The 18,749-nt window shown below is 40.9% G+C and overlaps 1 long non-coding RNA gene across 1 annotated transcript; it reads right to left on the minus strand.

Annotated features, from left to right (window-relative positions):
• Positions 1-10,068: 10,068 nt before the first annotated feature.
• Positions 10,069-12,819, minus strand: LOC125381009. The gene is made up of 2 exons (XR_007221590.1): positions 12,601-12,819; positions 10,069-10,667 (listed from the first exon to the last, which is right to left on the minus strand). It is a non-coding gene; the product is annotated as an uncharacterized LOC125381009 (long non-coding RNA).
• Positions 12,820-18,749: the final 5,930 nt, after the last annotated feature.

The following is an 18,749-nucleotide window of genomic DNA, read 5'->3' on the forward strand; positions in this document are numbered from 1 at the left end:
TAACCCCACACTTCAGATCCATACAATAAAATTGGCTGTATTTGAGTATCAAATAATTTGAAAAATACTTTTGGAGTAATAACTCCAAGTTTATGTGAAACAGACATTATATTAAGTGAAGCTCGTTTCCCTCGCAGTGATAAGTCAGATACACATTTGTTCATATTTAGTGTTGAATTAAACATTATGCCGAGATACTTATAACCATTAACTACATTAATTTGTTGTCCATTTAAGTACCATCTTTCCCTAAAATTTAAAGGACCCCCTTTTCTGAATACTATAATTTCTGTCTTATCTAAATTTACAGATAAATTCCATTCCTTAGTATATTTATCTAATACATTCAACTGATTCTGTAGACCAATAACAGTGTCAGATAGTAAAATAACATCATCGGCAAAAGGAGCATAAGAAGTTCAAGGATGTCAGGATACATCTGTATGCCATGCTTGCCGTTACTTGAGATTTCATAATATAATTCGCTTATGAAAAACGAAAATAACAGAGGACTCAGTATACATCCCTGACGTAAACCAGATGGGCAATCGATAAAATCAGTAACACCATAATCACTACGTACACATGACTTGATATTTGAATACATTGATTGTAGTATATTAAACATCTTCCCTTGTAGTCCAGCTTTTCTTAAACAACACCATAATTTATAACGATCAACTGTATCAAATGCCTTTTTAAAATCAATAAAAGCAACGTAAACCTTGTGTTTACGACGTGTTAGACATTTTTGAATTGCAGCATATAATGTAAAAATATGATCTATGGTTGAATAATTTTTTCTAAAACCAGCTTGAACTTCCGGTATCTTATCTCTCATATTCGCCCAGTTAGTAAGCCTGTTATTCAAAACAGAGGTAAAATTTTTCCCCAGAACACTCATTAATGAGATCCCCCTGTAGTTGTCAGGGTTTCTCGGATCGCCTTTTTTATGTAGAGGGACTATTTCTGAACAAGACCAACTGTTTGGAAATATTTGATTATCAAAGAGTTTGTTGAAACATTTATGAAGAAATGGCATAATATCTAATTGGGAACATTTAAGCATTTCTATCAGCACTTGATCGGGCCCGGCGGATTTTCCTTTTTTTAACTTATTTATTGATGATGTAATTTCATGTTCAGTTATCGTAGAATTTAGTATGAATGCATCAATATCTGTAAACTGATTAGAACTGAGTTCATTTTCATCATCTAAGTGAGGAGAAAAAACATTGTCATTTGCAAAAACCTCTCTAAAATGGCACAGCCATTCTGCTTTCGTTATATGATTCTTATCTGTTTCCAAAAGCTAGATTGACTATTTATGCTTCTATGCAATCTTTCAGCTGATTTCTTACGTGAAATGGATTTAAATTTTCTGCAACAAAATTTATAATGATTTCTTTGTCTACAGTACACAATTCTGTTAGCGACTGTTCTTTGTGTTCTAAATCTCCTAAGTGCCCTACGTGTTTCTCGTTTCGCTTGTCTACATTCTAGACTTAGTGGTTTGTGATTTGCAAATTGTGGATTATGTCGTATTGTCTTTTTCATGCAGCTAGCAGAGTCTAATACAATGTCGACAAAGTGGCTAATTGCGTTTTCAATAGCATTATCAATTTCTTTAAGGACCATTTCTTTGTTTTCAGTAAAATTATATCTCAGGTTATCAAGAAACAAACTGGAGTAATGATCATTCCATACAATTTTCTCTGATGCTTGTGGATCCATACATGAATCATTGTTGCACCTCTTACCCATATTTGGAAATCTACACATCAATTCTAATGGAAAGTGATCAGAATCAGATCGATCACCGACAGTGAACATATTGATAAACTGAAAAAAATCTGGTGAACTTATAAAATAATCGTTCACACTAGATCCATGTTGGCTACAATAAGTAAATTCCCCATTAGTATCACCATATACACGTCCATTTACGATGTAAAGTTTAAAAACATAGCATAAATCCAACAACTTTTGACCAAATCTATTTACAACTGTATCCTGTGAAGTACGATCCTCAACAGGGTCATCCTCCTCCTCAGGGAAAGGGGAGGTATGATTGAAGCTATCATCATTATTGCTAATATCAGGGTTATTTCTCTCACCTGTTCTCGCGTTCATATCTCCACAGATTAAATTGTATGAATTTGAAAACATTTCATCATTATCTATTAAGAATTCTTCTACTTTTACAATGTTACTATTGGTGTTTACATGATTATAATAAGGAGACCCCATTGGAGGGATATAGGTACATAACAAATTCACATTTTTGTCAATTCTAAATAAATCTTTAGATAACGAGAGACCAATTATGTTGTCTCTATCTGCTTGTATAACATTACAGAAACTACTCAGTGATTGACGTACACACAGACAAATACCACCTGATAAACGTCCATAGTTGGATAACTTAACTGCAGGACAGTAAAAAGTATCATATCCATGTAGCCAATGTTTTCCTGGAATATTTACAACAAATGTCTCAACAAGGCACACAATATCAAATTTACTGATGTAAGTTAAAAAGTCAACATCATTTATTTTGCTGAGAAGACCACCAATATTCCAACACACAAAGGAGAACGCGTCTCTGTTGACATCAGTAACACTGTGAGCGCGAGTATCACCGGTGTGCACATCAGAGGTTCCTTGTCAAATCCCATACATTTGTATACTAATCGTCTATTAACATATTTCCGTCACATGATTTCTTGTTTGTGGCATTAATGTGTGTGCGTCAGTGTGGTGGAGCTAAAGACGTATTCCCGTATTCTGTTTCACAATGCAGGTACATGTTGAGTGGCTGCTGTAAAACAGCTTTGGTTATGTACCATTGCGTTATCTTTTCGTTAATATTTTGTTGCATGCTTCTTTGTCACAGCAACAATATAAATCGCTGTCCCTTCCCACCCCCTCTAATTTGGTATTAGCTTCAAAATATGCAGTACCTTTTTATTTAAAATTAATGACATAATACATCAATAGGATTGGATAAAGCTCAACGACATCTAGTAGTGTCCACACTTATCGCGTGATGAAGGGCGGTGGGGTAGCCGAGTGGTTAAAGCGTTCGCTCGTCACGCCGAAGACCCGGGTACGATTCCCAAATGGATACAATGTGAGAAGCCCATTTCTGGTGTCGACCGCCATGATATTGCAGGAATATTGTAAGAAGCGGCGTAAAACCATACTCACTCACTATCCCGAGATGATACACTGCTTGGCTTGTGACCCCCGAGAAAACGTGTGGCTATGCATTATTTCAGTAGTAATAAATAAAGCGATATTGTGCTTCATATTTTTGTTAATTCGTTTGCAATGTACAGGGACATAATATAATTATATACTGAAATATAAAATTTTCTATAGATGTTTTATGCTTCACAAAATCACTGAGGTAAACATTTGTTTTGGGTACAAAATCACATACACCCCCATGAGTTCCCCTCGGCACATTGTTATTATCAGCTGGTGGTGAGGTTTTTTTGCTGTTTGGATGACATGGGTCAGCATGTTGAAAATAACAACCACTTCTTTGTCTGACCCAATGCTGATTAGGTCTTTCCTGCGTAGCTGGACATGTACAAGCAAACAAACAAACAAACAAACAAAAAGCGTGGGCTGTATGACCTGCCGGATTGTGTGGGATCGTGCCCCGACTTCTCGAATCGTTACTCATGCTGTCAATCACTTGTTTGCCTGGATCGATTATATTTGTTTTTTGTATAACGCTGGACCGTTCAGCTATAAGGCGGCGTTCTGTAAATAATCGAGTCTGGACCAGACAATACAGTGATTCATAAGCATCGATCTACGCAACTGAGCTATACTATGACATGCATCAACCAAGTCAGCGAGCCTGACCACCCGATCCCCTTAGTCACCTCAAACCGCATGGGATGCTGAAGTCCAATTCTAACCCGGGGATGGCTCGATTATAGGATACAGCTGTAAAAATGCCGCTTAACACCTCACTCACGTTGTGTTGCCATTCCACCCAACGTAAACACATTATTCTGAACAATGACGTATGCCTATTGACTGCTGGTTTTCAAAGTTGTGTTACAAAGTCAACTGTGTCAATTATTTGGAATGTTATCTGAAGAATTTTAAAAATTCTATGAAACTTGTTTTTGTTATTCTAGGAATTATCACAGGATATGTTATGTTATAATCATTGCCTCCGAATTTTCATCTCTTGTTTGACGTACGTCGACAATGAAACTTGATCTTGCACTAATCTTGCACACATTGGTAAACATGTTTATGGCTCTTGTTCCGACCTAGTTTTCTGACGTCCTCGGCAAAAACCAAGAGCATTGCTAGTAATTAAGGTTTTAACGTCCACTTCCGATTTTGAGTGAGTGTGAGTGAGTGAGTTTGGTTTAACGCCGCTTTTAACAGTATTCCAGTTATATCGCGGTGTGTCAGCTTAATGTGGGAGGAAAGCCCGAAGTGATGCAGGTCTCAGACGTTTACCACTTCGGTTAAACCCACGAGCACGGGCATGGTGCTGAAAAAATCTAGAAACATAATCGGGTCGAACCGGGATTCGAACCCACAATCATGGGTTTCTGGCGTGCCCAAGGGACACAACTCCGCACAGCTAATCGCTGTGCCTTAGACGACTGGGTCACCCGTGCCCCCTCCGATTTCGATAAATTTATATTTCGGGGAGGAGGTCAGGTGGGGCTGATTTGATAATAAATAAGGCAATAAGGCAATAGTGTAACACCTGACCCAAAATATAAACTGTTGGGGCTGAGTGTATTGATGAAGAAATAGATTTATGTTAAGTTGTATATATTGAGATAAAAAGGGGGAGTAAACAGACAAATAAACAAAACCACTAAATACAAACTATGCCAAAAAAACCAGAATAGATTGTAGAATTATTATCAGTTAAGGTATTATTGAAATAATATACCTATAAATAAAGAAAAAGAGGAGAGAAAGTATCATTGCCTTAGTTGAGAAATTGGCGGGGTGAGGCTGATGTTGGTGGGGGTATAAACAATAACACAGCGAAGTGGGTCGGCTTACTGGGACTTTGGATGGGCACATCTGTCGCTGAGTAGCATCTCTCTTCGCTTTATGATGTTGGCGGCTTGTGTGAGTGTAGCGTGGTTGTCAGCGGAGTAATCGTGGAAAGGTGGCTTAGTTAACTCTCTGGGTCCAGTTCTACTAAGCGATCTTAGCTCTGCGATTATTATAAGCCTGTGTTAAAGTATGGGATTGTCTCAGCGCTAAGATCGCTTTGTGGGGTGAGTGAGTGTGTATGGTTTTACGCCGCTTTTAGCAATATTCCAGCAATATCACGGCGGGGGACACTAGAAATGGGCTTCAAACATGGGACATGACGAGCGAACGCTTTAACCACTAGGCTACCCGACCGCCCCTCGCTTTGTGGAACGGGGACTTGGAAGCCGATGTATATTGTTGATGCACGTTTTTGTAAGTTCTGATCATGAGTTAGTGAGTTGGGTTTAACGCCGCTTTTAACAGTATTCCAGTTATATCATGGCGTGTCAGTTTAATGTGGGAGGAAAGCCCGAAGTGATACAGGTTTCCGGCGTTTACCACTTCCATGAAACCCACGACCACGGATGTGGTGCTGACAAACCTAGAAACATAATGTAAGAGTTAAAGTTGTTATACACTATCAGAGCCTAGAAGTTCAGGCTCAATAGTGCCTTTAACAGGACATCATGAAAGCGAATCAGCATAGCGTGGGGGGAAAGCCCGAAGTAATGTAGCTTGCGATAGTCCTTTTGGTACTTCGAGGCAACCCATAACTGCAGGTCTGGTGCTAACGGACAATGGGTCATAATCGTTTTGTTTTATTTGGTTTGTTGTTTAACGCTGCAATCAGCAATATTCCAGCTATATGACGGCGGTCTGTAAATAATCGAGTCTGGACCAAACAATCCAGTGATTGATATCATGAGCATCGATCCACGCATTTGGGATACAATGACATGCATCACCACCTGACAAACCGAACCCGTTAGTCGCCTCTTACGACAAACATAGTCGCCTTTTACGGACAGCATTTGTTGCTGAAGACCTTTTCTATCCCGGGGGGCGACTCTGGGATTCTGGCGGGTCAGCTTGTACAGTGAGTGGGGACGTCATACACCACTGATGGACTATTATCTGGAGACAAATGCAGGATTCTTTGAGCAACAAGTTCTGTCCATGCTTGCATATTATTTTAGGAACTGGAAATAAACACATGTTTGGTATGAGTCTTCTATAAAATATATCAGGTATCGTTGTTTAGTGCACGTATGACTAAACATTTACACAGCTTTTCCACTGGACGAGAGGTCTGTCACGTGGCCGTGAATCTGATGCTCATCAGCGCACGAACGATACAGTTGACGCTCAAACGTTTTCCACGAGACTGAGGGCCAAACTGAATGAACGTCGGAGCTTCATGTGACCCAAAGATCAGAAACAACGCTTCTGTAATTATTCGTGCAAGGGATGCTAGGGAATCCCCAGGGGTTCCCCACAGGGATGTGTAAGGGATTTTTCAAGAATACAATCTCTATAAAACATATGAACGTCAAATGTGTCCTTCATACACTTATGAAATTCAGTTTCGCGGTCGTGTGACCGACCTCTTGTTTGATGGAAAAGTCGTATATCGTCAAGGCTTACTTTAAAAAAGTATATATATTTCAATAAACTCACACAAAGTGAATGTCATTTCCTAAATAGATAAAGTATATTTTAGTTTTAGAAATTTCACTGGCTGACGCGGAAAAAAATCTTTGTGTTTATGACTCTATGAAGCATAAAAAACATTAAGGAACACCCTCCCACACTTAATCGTCAAATAACTTTGCACACGACAAAGCCTAATCCGTAAGTGTAAGTTCTGGATGTGGTGAGAACAGGCCATCAAACCCGACTCCCTAGCCCCACCCATGCTTTTCTGTTCAGACGAATGTGTAACTCCTACCATTACAAGTATATCAATTAACATTATGTTAAATGTTCCCAGACAAAGGTCGGAATAGGTCTGTTCGTTTCACCATGCCAGCATCAATGAAACAAGTTTGCCAGGATGGGACATTTGTCACATACGCGTCACGCTAGGTAACCGAAAACTTCTACATCAGGATTGTTTTATTTGTTTACAGGGGGACACTAATTTCGATGTTTATCTGGCAAGCATATATTGTATTTCCACATTAAGTTTTTCAGATTCTGACTATGCACAGATAAAACGAACTGACGAGTTGTTTGTATTTTCTGTATGTTTCTGTGTATAAATACGGCAAATTCACGTACGAGATTAATATTTTCAACCGGTATGCTGAACTTCAAACAATGTGGATTGACTGCGTGTTTACTGGTTTATCTGGCTGTGTGTAGTGGTATAATGCATATACGTCAATATGATATTGTTTACAGCTGGAAATCTTTACATAAATAAAAATAAGATTTGATATTAAAATGAAATATCTAGACATGAGTTGCATAAAGTTTAAATCAAAACAGTTAAGGACAAGCTACTGGTCTCCGTATCTCGGTAGGGGCGGTCGGGTAGCCTCGTGGTTAAAGCGTTCGCTCGTCACGCCGAAGACCCGGGTTCGATTCCCGATATGGGTACAATGTGTGAAGCCCATTTATGGTGTCCCCCGCCGAGATATTGCTCGAATATTGCTAAAAGCGACGTGAAATCAAAATCACTCACTCACCCCGTATCTTGGTAAGGGAATTTTTGTTATAATGATTACATATTGTTAGAAGATGCAAAAAGAGCTGCTTCGGGACCATAGAATTAACAGGCATGTTTTTAAAAATTTCATAACATTTTTTGCAAAAAAATTATTCACTTATTAAAATTGCACTTTTTCCTATCAGTATCGTTTGTATAAGCAGTATTTTGTTAGTAAATTGAAAAAAGGAAAAATCATCTTTATGATCACTTAAATACATTGTATAAAAATTAAATACTCACAATTCCATTAACGCCAAGAATCCAAGCTCCAAAACAAATGAACGCTGTGCTTGCAGTACTACCCTTGATGGCTGTGCTGCATCAACACAACACCACTATTATATAAAGATCGGGAGCGACGAGATCGACTCTGTCTGCAAGCACCCGGTGACAGCTGGTGAATTGTTTCTTACAAGGAACATGTGGCAGTGTACGTGTGTGTTACGATCTGCCTCGTTGATAACTTACAGACTGTCTATATTATACGTACCTATTACACAGTACAGCATCCAGTTACCGGCCACACGCTGTCCATTCTGTGTATCTGTCCCTGATTCATGACAAGATACAACACGTGTGAGGGTATCCTACTTTCATGAACTGTTGCGATAGTAACCTGTTCCCTGAATACACGCTCAGCTCGTATTGTGATGCCTCGTGCATGTACATCTTTCGTTACATGGGGTGTTGTGTTGATCGTGATTACACTCGGTGGTAGATAACAGGACAAGGACATGAATTGTACACCGCGAACAGCTGCAGAGTTGCTGATTTTGGTGTCGTAATTGGTTGTCTGCAGCTGGAGGGCGGTGATGTGTTTCTGATCGATAAAAGTTTAACACAGGAGGTAAACAAGAATTTTGTCGTGAAAGTAAAAACTTGTTAAAATTATATTTATGGATCGATGAAAATCGGTAATGACACCAGGTGTCCTCGAAAAGGGTAAGCATGTCCTGTTTGACGGGTAGCACCGTCACTCACACCGTTTGTCAAGGTACTTCCATTTCTGCTTATCTGTATTGTCATGCACGAGACCTTTTAGCAAAATTCATGTATATTCATCGCCAAAACCACCCATTGACGCCGAAGGAATGAAGGTGAAGTGGAGATTAATGCAATTACATGGTGACGTGTGTGTCTGTTTGTACTAGACTAATGCCGTTTTTATGCCGCAGTTTAACATGAATACCCCTCTCAGACACAGAATACCGACTCTGAGCCGATCACTCCTTGTTATAGCTCCTTAATGCCGAGCGCCAGGCAGGGTAACAACAAGTACCATTTTTTACGTCTTTTGGTATGACGCGACAGGGGATCAAACCCTGATCTTCCGCTCTCTGGGCGCATGTTCTACCACTAGACCACAGAGGCGGTCGGAAACGAATGAAAAAGAAAACGTGCAGGCTCGCTCGCAGTGTGTATTTCTACCCCTGAAATGTTTTTCAGTCTCGTCATTTTTGTCTGCTTTGTTTTATATAATTGTTTTTGATTAACATATTGTAGATAACACATGTTTAGGTTTTGATTGGGTATTATTTTCGGTTTATTGAGGTAGTGAGTGAGTGAGTGCGGTTTTACGCCGCTTTTTGCAATATTCCAGCAAAATCACAGCGGGCGACACCAGAAATAGGTTTCACACATTCCTTGTCGGGAATCGAACCCGGTTCTTCGGCTTGACGAGCGAACGCTTTAACCACTAGGCTACACGACCGCCCTCATTGAGCTATGAATCGAAAAAACACATCGGTTTTTCGATTTTTTTCTACAATGAACGTCAAGGAATACAAAATCAATCCTTAATTAAACCAAATTTATGGCTTGATAACTATATTAATCAATGCAATAGAACGTCCATTTTCCTCCCTGTCACTTCTCAAACCAAAGGGAAATAACTCTAATCGTAACCCTTGCTGATCGACAGGGTAACACACATTGCAATCCTCTCAACAGAGATATAGTGGGTGAGTGAGTTTGGTTTAACGCCGCCATTAACAGTATTCCAGTTATATCACGGCGTGGCAGCTTAATGTGGAAGGAAAGCCCGAAGTGATGCAGGTCTCAGACGTTTACCACTTCGGTGAAACCCACGGGCACGGCTATGGTGCTGACAAACCTAGAAACATAATCGGGGCGAACCGGGATTCGAACCCACAATCATAGGTTTCTGGCGTGTCCAAGGGACGCAACTCTGCACATCGAATCGCGGCCCCTCAGACGAGTGGGCCTCCCGTGCCCCCCGACAGAGATATTGGAGAGGAGGTGTCACTGGTGAGCAGCATCTTATTTTATTACAATAACTGAAATTAACAGCACGCATATTTTGTTAGCATGTTTTATTATCACAACCGATATAAAATATGACATCTTTGGTGTATAACATTATACAAAATATTTCAGCTTTTTGTTTGGATTAGAAGGAAGTGTTCTTGGATTTTTCCACTCAGCATACATCGCTTCCACCGTGTCTCGGATGTCAAAGGCGGATGAGCTTGAAAGCCTGTCCCATCAAAGTGGGTAAAGCGGAAGAACCCGGAAGTCCATCCCATCTCAGTGTGAAAAGCGGATGGAGGCTCCGAAAGGCGTTCCCTTGCACTTGACAGCCGGGGTGGCGATATTGTTCCCCCATGGGACAGTGGAACCAAAAGTGGAGCTACCACACCCAATACTCCTCAGTCTGCAGCCTCTGGTGTCACAGGTTCTGGCCTCACAGCACACTTGTGTCCCCCCATTGCCAGTGACGCTGACGGAGTAGCGGACCCGGTGACCCGGACTCCCGATAATGGAAGTGTCCGAACTGCACGTCGAGCCGAACACAATGGGAGGAGCGTAGCAACTTCCTCCATTGCCATGGGCGTAGGGCAGCACCAACAGCATGGCCATGGCTACAACGGCGAGGAGTTTTGTCATCTTTGGATATCTGTGAATATAAACACATTATGTATATGATATACGTGTCATTTCAAGTTTGGGAAAGGGAGACGAGGTGGGAAACAGCGTTACATTTTACTACCATCTGTTTGTAAAAGCCCACCTCAGAGTGGACATGAGTATAACGTCAGTCTGGCATCAAGCACAACTGGAGCCGGACAATCAGGATCACAAGCTGTTATTGTACGACAATGAAGAAAAGCTAACTAGGGGAGTGAGTATTTCAGTTATATCACGGCGTGTCAATTTGACGTGGGAGGAAAGCCCAAAGTGATGCAGGTCTTAGACGTTTTCCACTTCGGTGAAACCCACGAGCACGGGTATGGTGCTGACAAACCTAGAAACATAATCGGAGCGAACCGGGATTCAAACCCACAATCATAGGTTTCTGGTGTGCCCAAGGGACGCAACTCTGCACAGCGAATCCACGGACAAACCTGGAAAGATAATCAGGGCGAATCTGGGTTTCCAACCCACGATCATAAGGTTTCTGGTGCGTCTAAGGGACGCAACTCTGTGCAGCGAATTGTAGCGCCTTCTAGCGACTACTTGTCGTGTAATGAATTTACATGAGAAAAGTATGACTATTAAATGAAAGTGTATTTATTTTGAGACAGTATACAAATTGTTTCGAAATTCAGAAACCCGGAATTTGGTTTGACGTGAATATATAGCCCCAACCACCACCTCCAAAAAAAATAAAAAAATAATTAAACTCTGTTAATAAAGTTATGTCAGAGACAGTGGGTAACTTTGATTGCTGTTTTAGATTAGACTGATAGTTTAAAATTCATTAGCAATTTTGCATTTACATGGATGTGCAATTCGTCTTGACATGACATAGTGGGGAGTCTGCTAGCATGCTAACTTTGTTTTAAGTTGTCATTTTTAATTTTTGATTAATATAGGTGATTGCGTGATTCAATTATGAGATAAACGAGCTCAATTCAACATTTGAAACCTCACGCTGCGCGTTCGGTTCCAAGTTAAGTTTAGCGAGGTTAAATTTACAGGAAACCTAGCTCAACACTGAAAACACAGTATGTTTATGATTATTTAGATATACTCCCGAAATAACTGTAAAAGAAGTACATGTACTATTCTAAAAATGAAAGCTCTATCAATCAGAAGTGGTTTATTGTGATTTAATACCTCAGACTGACCTATCAAAATCGAGTATTTTCCAAATTCAAGGTGACATTCTGGTAACCGCCTAATTCAGCAATAGGGTTGCTAATTTGTTTCTTAATAAAATTGTAAAAACTGATGTACATACGTGTCATGTCAGTGCAAATTACACATACATGTAGCTACAAAATGGTTAATGCAAAGAAACAATGTAAATAGTCTTGTGTCTCTGATATATCATAATTCAATAATAGCTCCTCGCTGATACATGGAAATTAAGGCACAATTCCCGATACCATGACTCTGAACACCCACGCACACACCCACACCCACACCCAAACCCACACCCACACACACACACACACACACACACACACACACACACACACACACACACACACACACGGTTTTCTCCTTCCCTGATGGGGCGGTCGGGTAGCCTAGTGGTTAAAGCGTTCGCCCAACCCGTGTTCGATTCCCGACATAGGTACAATGTGTGAAGCCCATTTCTGGTGTCCCCTGCCGTGATATTGCTGTAATATTGCTAAACGCGGCGTAAAACCATACTCACTCACTCTCCTTCCCTGATATGCGATCCTCACAATAATTCTATATACACCAAAATGTCTTTATGTTGAAACTATACATTTTCTAAAAATGTTTTTAGTGATCAGTTAACGAGAAAAGAATCAACATCCAGGACATGCAGTTTGCAATATAGAAACATCACCAACAAGCAAGAAAGAGAAAAACCCGAGCATGTATATGGAGTTGTGGAAATACATTTGTCTTACCTTGTCCTTGCAAAACGTGAAGTGTTTGTGATGGTGATGCTGCACTAGGGCTATATATACCTACATCTGCAGCTAGAAATCTAGGTTACTGCAACATTTCCTTGTTTCCAAGAAACGCAATAAAGCCGAATACGACGAATTCAAGCTCACTTGTTTACACGCCCGTTCCGTACACAGTTTCGCTGCGTCAGCAGACTCTATCAACATCCTGGTTGAGATGCGTTGTTGTCATTAATGTGACAAGCTTCAGTATGACCTAAAGGCTCTGTACCTTTAACATATACAGTAAAATCCCATACATTTGTATGCTAATTGTCTATTAACATATTTCCGTCACATGATTTATTGTTTGTGGCATTAATATGTGTGCGTCAGTGTGGTGGAGCTAAAGACGTATTCCCGTATTCTGCTTCACAATGTAGGTACATGTTGAGTGGCTGCTGTAAAACAGCTTTGGTTATGTACCATTGCGTTATCTTTTCGTTATTATTTTGTTGCATGCTTCTTTGTCACAGCAACAATATAAATCGCTATCCCTTCCCACCCCCTCTAATTTTGTATTAGCTTCAAAATATGCAGTTACTTTTTTATTCAAAATTAATGACATAATACATCAATAGGATTGGATAAAGCTCTAGTAGTGTCCACACTTATCGCGTGATGAAGGGCGGTGGGGTAGCCGAGTGGTTAAAGCGTTCGCTCGTCACGCCGAAGACCCGGGTTCGATTCCCAAATGGATACAATGTGTGAAGCCCATTTCTGGTGTCGACCGCCATGATATTGCTGGAATATTGTTAGAAGCGGCGTAAAACCATCTCACTCACTATCCCGAGATGATACACTGCTTGGCTTGTGCCCCACGAGACACGTGTGGCTATGCATTATTTCAGTAGTAATAAATAAAGTGATATTGTGCTTCATATTTTTGTTAATTCGTTTGCAATGTACAGGGACATAATATAATTATATACTGATCTATAAAATTTTCTATAGATGTTTTATGCTTCACAAAATCACTGAGGTAAACATTTGTTTTGGGTACAAAATCACATACACCCCCATGAGTTCCCTCGGCACATTGTTATTATCAGCTGGTGGTGAGGTTTTTTTGCTGTTTGGATGACATGGGTCAGCATGTTGAAAATAACAACCACTTCTTTGTCTGACCCAATGCTGATTAGGTCTCTCCTGCGTAGCTGGATATGTACAAGCAAACAAACAAACAAACAAACAAAAAGCGTGGGCTGTATGACCTGCCGGATTGTGTGGGATCTTGCCCCGACTTCTTGAATCGTTACTCATGCTGTCAATCACTTGTTTGCCTGGATCGATTATATTTGTTTTTTGTATAACGCTGGACCGTTCAGCTATAAGGCGGCGTTCTGTAAATAATCGAGTCTGGACCAGACAATACAGTGATTCATAAGCATCGATCTACGCAACTGAGCTATACTATGACATGCATCAACCAAGTCAGCGTGCCTGACCACCCGATCCCATTAGTCACCTCAAACCGCATGGGATGCTGAAGTCCAATTCTAACCCGGGGGTGGCTCGATTATAGGATACAGCTGTAAAAATGCCGCTTAACACCTCCCTCGCGTTGTGTTGCCATTCCACCCAACGTAAACACATTATTCTGAAGAATAACGTATGCCTATTGACTGCTGGTTTTCAAAGTCGTGTTACAAAGTCAACTGTGTCAATTATTTGGAATGTTATCTAAATAATTTTTAGGATATGTTATGTTATAATCGTTGCCTCCGATCTCATCTCTTGTTTCACGAACAACGACACTGAAACTTGATCTTGCACTAATCTTGCACACATTGGTAAACATGTTTATGGCTCTTGTTCCGACCTAGTTTTCTGACGTCCTCGGCAAAAACCAAGAGCATTGCTAGTAATTAAGGTTTTAACGTCCACTTCCGATTTTGAGTGAGTGTGAGTGAGTGAGTTTGGTTTAACGCCGCTTTTAACAGTATTCCAGTTATATCGCGGTGTGTCAGCTTAATGTGGGAGGAAAGCCCGAAGTGATGCAGGTCTCAGACGTTTACCACTTCGGTGAAACCCACGAGCACGGGCATGGTGCTGAAAAAATCTAGAAACATAATCGGGTCGAAACGGGATTCGAACCCACAATCATTGGTTTCTGGCGTGCCCAAGGGACACAACTCCGCACAGCGAATCGCTGTGCCTTAGACGACTGGGTCACCCGTGCCCCCTCCGATTTCGAAAAATTATATTTCGGGGACGAGGTCAGGTGGGGCTGATTTGATAATAAATAAGGCAATAAGGCAATAGTGTAACACCTGACCCAAAATATAAACTGTTGGGGCTGAGTGTATTGATGAAAAATAGATTTATGTTAAGTTGTATATATTGAGATAAAAAAGGGGGAGTAAACAGACAAATAAACAAAACCACTAAATACAAACTATGCCAAAAAAACAGAATAGATTGTAGAATTATTATCAGTTAAGGTATTATTGAAATAATATATCTATAAATAAAGAAAAAGAGGAGAGAAAGTATCATTGCCTTAGTTGAGAAAATTGGCGGGGTGAGGCGGATGTTGGTGGGGGTATAAACAATAACACAGCGAAGTGGGTCGGCTTACTGGGACATTGTATGGGCACATGTGTCGCTGAGTAGCATCTCCCTTCGCTTTATGATGTTAGCGGCTTGTGCGAGTGTAGCGTGGTTGTCAGCGGGGTAATCGTGGAAAGGTGGCTTAGTTAACTCTCTGGGTCCAGTTCTACTAAGCGATCCTAGCTCTACGATTATCATAAGCCTGTGTTAAAGTATGGGATTGTCTCCGCGCTAAGATCGCTTTGTGGAGTGAGTGAGTGTGTATGGTTTTACGCCGCTTTTAGCAATATTCCAGCAATATCACGGCGGGGGACACCAGAAATGGACTTCACACATTGTACCCATGTCGGGAATCGAACCCGGGTCTTCAGCGTGACGAGCGAGCGCTTTAACCTCTAGGCTACCCGACCGCCCCTCGCTTTGTGGAACGGGGCCTTGGAAGCCGATGTATATTGTTGATGCACGTTTTTGTAAGTTCTGATCATGAGTGAGTAAGTTGGGTTTAACGCCGCTTTAACAGTATTCCAGTTATATCACGGCGTGTCAGTTTAATGTGGGAGGAAAGCCCGAAGTGATGCAGGTCTCAGACGTTTACCACTTCCATGAAACCCACGACCACGGATGTGGTGCTGACAAACCTAGAAACATAATCGTAGCGAACCGGGATTCGAACCCACAATCATAGGTCAGAGATTTTGAAGATTGCATGTCCTAGCTGAGGCTCAAACTAAATGCAAGCATGTGATGAGAGTATTATGTCTTGTCAGATATTTTGTTATTCGTGGAACCACTTAGCATTTATGCTTTTATTCCCACACCGATAACAGGACGAAAATATATATTTGACTTTATGTAAACTGTAAGCGTTGTAAATACTGCCTTATAAACGAACAACCCAATGACAAATAGATTTGAAGTTTTTATATGACGTTACATATTCGATACAAAAAATAGCTTCTCTGGTTTGTTTACAGGCCGCCGACGCATGGCAGTTTAATGCTGATTGTGTGAGTGGCGGGTGATGTCGGTAGTGCAGGGTGTGCTTATGCCCTTTTCGCGAACACGTTGTGTCATCACGTATTTCAGCGATTCATTCATATAATTTCTATCGATATGTTGCCCCTAACGCCCAAGGGAATCAATTTTGGCTGATAATCGAGCCTGGTTATTCTAAATGATGAAAACCATAAAAGTCCAGTTTACACCCTTGCCGAACTAGGCTGGAATTCCTGGGCTCGATCGTAGCGCCACCAGTGATTATTATGCCTCTCCTATCGACCAATCAGATTCCGCCTCTTGTATCACTTGCATGTGCTTCAAAAAAAGGGGATGCCGAGTCATGACGATCTAAACAATAATCAAGATCTATATTGTGATAAAACGGGTCTTACATTGTAAAGTGCATGAAATCTCGTGAGCACCTTGAATAAAAACACGAAATATTTGAAAAAATATCTGTTGACGCCGAGTTGGCGGTGCACATGCTTTGCAAATCCTGCAATTGACTGAAACAGTTTACGAACCGGATTTCGATTTCCTTACGCGATTTGCATTGGACTATGCATAGACTCGTTAGTCCAGCCAAAACATATCTCCATAATACCAGCCTAGTTCGGCAAGGGTGGAAACTGGACTTTAAAAGTCAGTTAACTCTCTTGCCTTAGGAAGATGTCTATTTATGAATGCTTCAACCACTTTAAAATGGTACCAAGAAAAGAGACTGCTCATATTCCCCTGGTAGTCGACTTCGATGTCGGTGGGACCAAGCACGTGGGTGTGAGTTTGTGAACTTTACATGAACCATTTTTCAGCAGCATGCGATAATAAAGTAAACACAAAGTTAAACACTGCTGATATGTTACAAGACCTAATAGCTTTATATCAACTATGGGAAACCATGCAGCACGGCGGTCGAATATTATAACAAATTGCGCCAACACCAGCCACAGTGGTTGGACCGGGAAGCTAAACACTGAAACGTTCAAAATATGTCCTTATAGATAGGTTAAAATTACGAATGACGGTGAACATTGTAGAAAACATTTGAACACCAAAACGTGTTTTTTAAAGAAAAAATTGATTTTGGAAAGTCTGTCTCTGAAGAAGTGTATCGTATTGTCATGCACGAGACCTTTTAGCAAAATTCATGTATATTCATCGCCAAAACCACCCTTTGACGCCGAAGGAATGAAGGTGAAGTGGAGATTAATGCAATTGCATGGTGACGTGTGTGTCTGCTTGTACTAGACTAATGCCGTTTTTATGCCGCAGTTTAACATGAATACCCCTCTCAGACACAGAATACCGACTCTGAGCCGATCACTCCTTGTTATAGCTCCTTAATGCCGACCGCCAGGCAGGGTAACAACAAGTACCATTTTTTACGTCTTTTGGTATTGTCCAAGGGCGTAGATTTCGGCCCTCGGATGGTAGCTCAGGGTGATGACGGAGGACAAAACTCAGGGGTGAAGTTTAGACGACAGCAGCCATATTTATTGTAGATGGTTGAAATGAGTCGAAAAGGTACATGTTGATAATAACGTGACAGAACGCACACCGGGACCTAGTGGCCAATGTTCCCGGGTGTGAGAACCGTTCTGTCACTTACCTTCTGGCTCTTCTCTAGGCTGTCTCCCTAGCCTGACTGACCATGTCAGTCGGGTTTTGTAGAGCGAGGTATTACGTAACGTGTGGCAAGGTCATTGTCCCACGTGTATGTATAGACGTAAGATCCGGCGACGTTAGGAGGTGTTAATTGAAATTTATAGATAGCCCTGGAGATTAAGGGTCCTGCCCGGAGGGGCTTATGATAAGAGGGGATACGTCGAACGTTTGCTGAATATATTAAACAAAGGGCATAGAATTTCGGTGCACTTGGAAACATATTGAACCTGTTAGGTATTTAGACAAATGAAATGTTAAAAAAGTATTGAAATGGTTTGCACTATTTAAGTAAAAGTATTGAAATGGTTTGCACTATAACAGTATGACGCGACAGGGGATCAAACCCTGATCTTCCGCTCTCTGGGCGCATGTTCTACCACTAGACCACAGAGGCGGTCGGAAACGAATGAAAAAGAAAACGTGCAGGCTCGCTCGCAGTGTGTATTTCTACCCCTGAAATGTTTTTCAGTCTCGTCATTTTTGTCTGCTTTGTTTTATATAATTGTTTTTGATTAACATATTGTAGATAACACATGTTTAGGTTTTGATTGGGTATTATTTTCGGTTTATTGAGGTAGTGAGTGAGTGAGTACGGTTTTACGCCGCTTTTTGCAGCAAAATCACAGCGGGCGACACCAGAAATAGGTTTCATACATTCCTTGTCGGGAATCGAACCCGGTTCTTCGGCGTGACGAGCGAACGCTTTAACCACTAGGCTACACGACCCCCCTCATTGAGCTATGAATCGAAAAAAACACATCGGTTTTTCGATTTTTTTCTACAATGAACGTCAAGGAATACAAAATCAATCCTTAATTAAACCAAATTTATGGCTTGATAACTATATTAATCAATGCATTAGAACGTCCATTTTCCTCCCTGTCACTTCTCAA

Source organism: Haliotis rufescens, unplaced genomic scaffold, assembly GCF_023055435.1.
Source record: "Haliotis rufescens isolate VD_foot unplaced genomic scaffold, xgHalRufe1.0.p SCAF_16, whole genome shotgun sequence".
Taxonomy (NCBI): domain Eukaryota; kingdom Metazoa; phylum Mollusca; class Gastropoda; order Lepetellida; family Haliotidae; genus Haliotis; species Haliotis rufescens.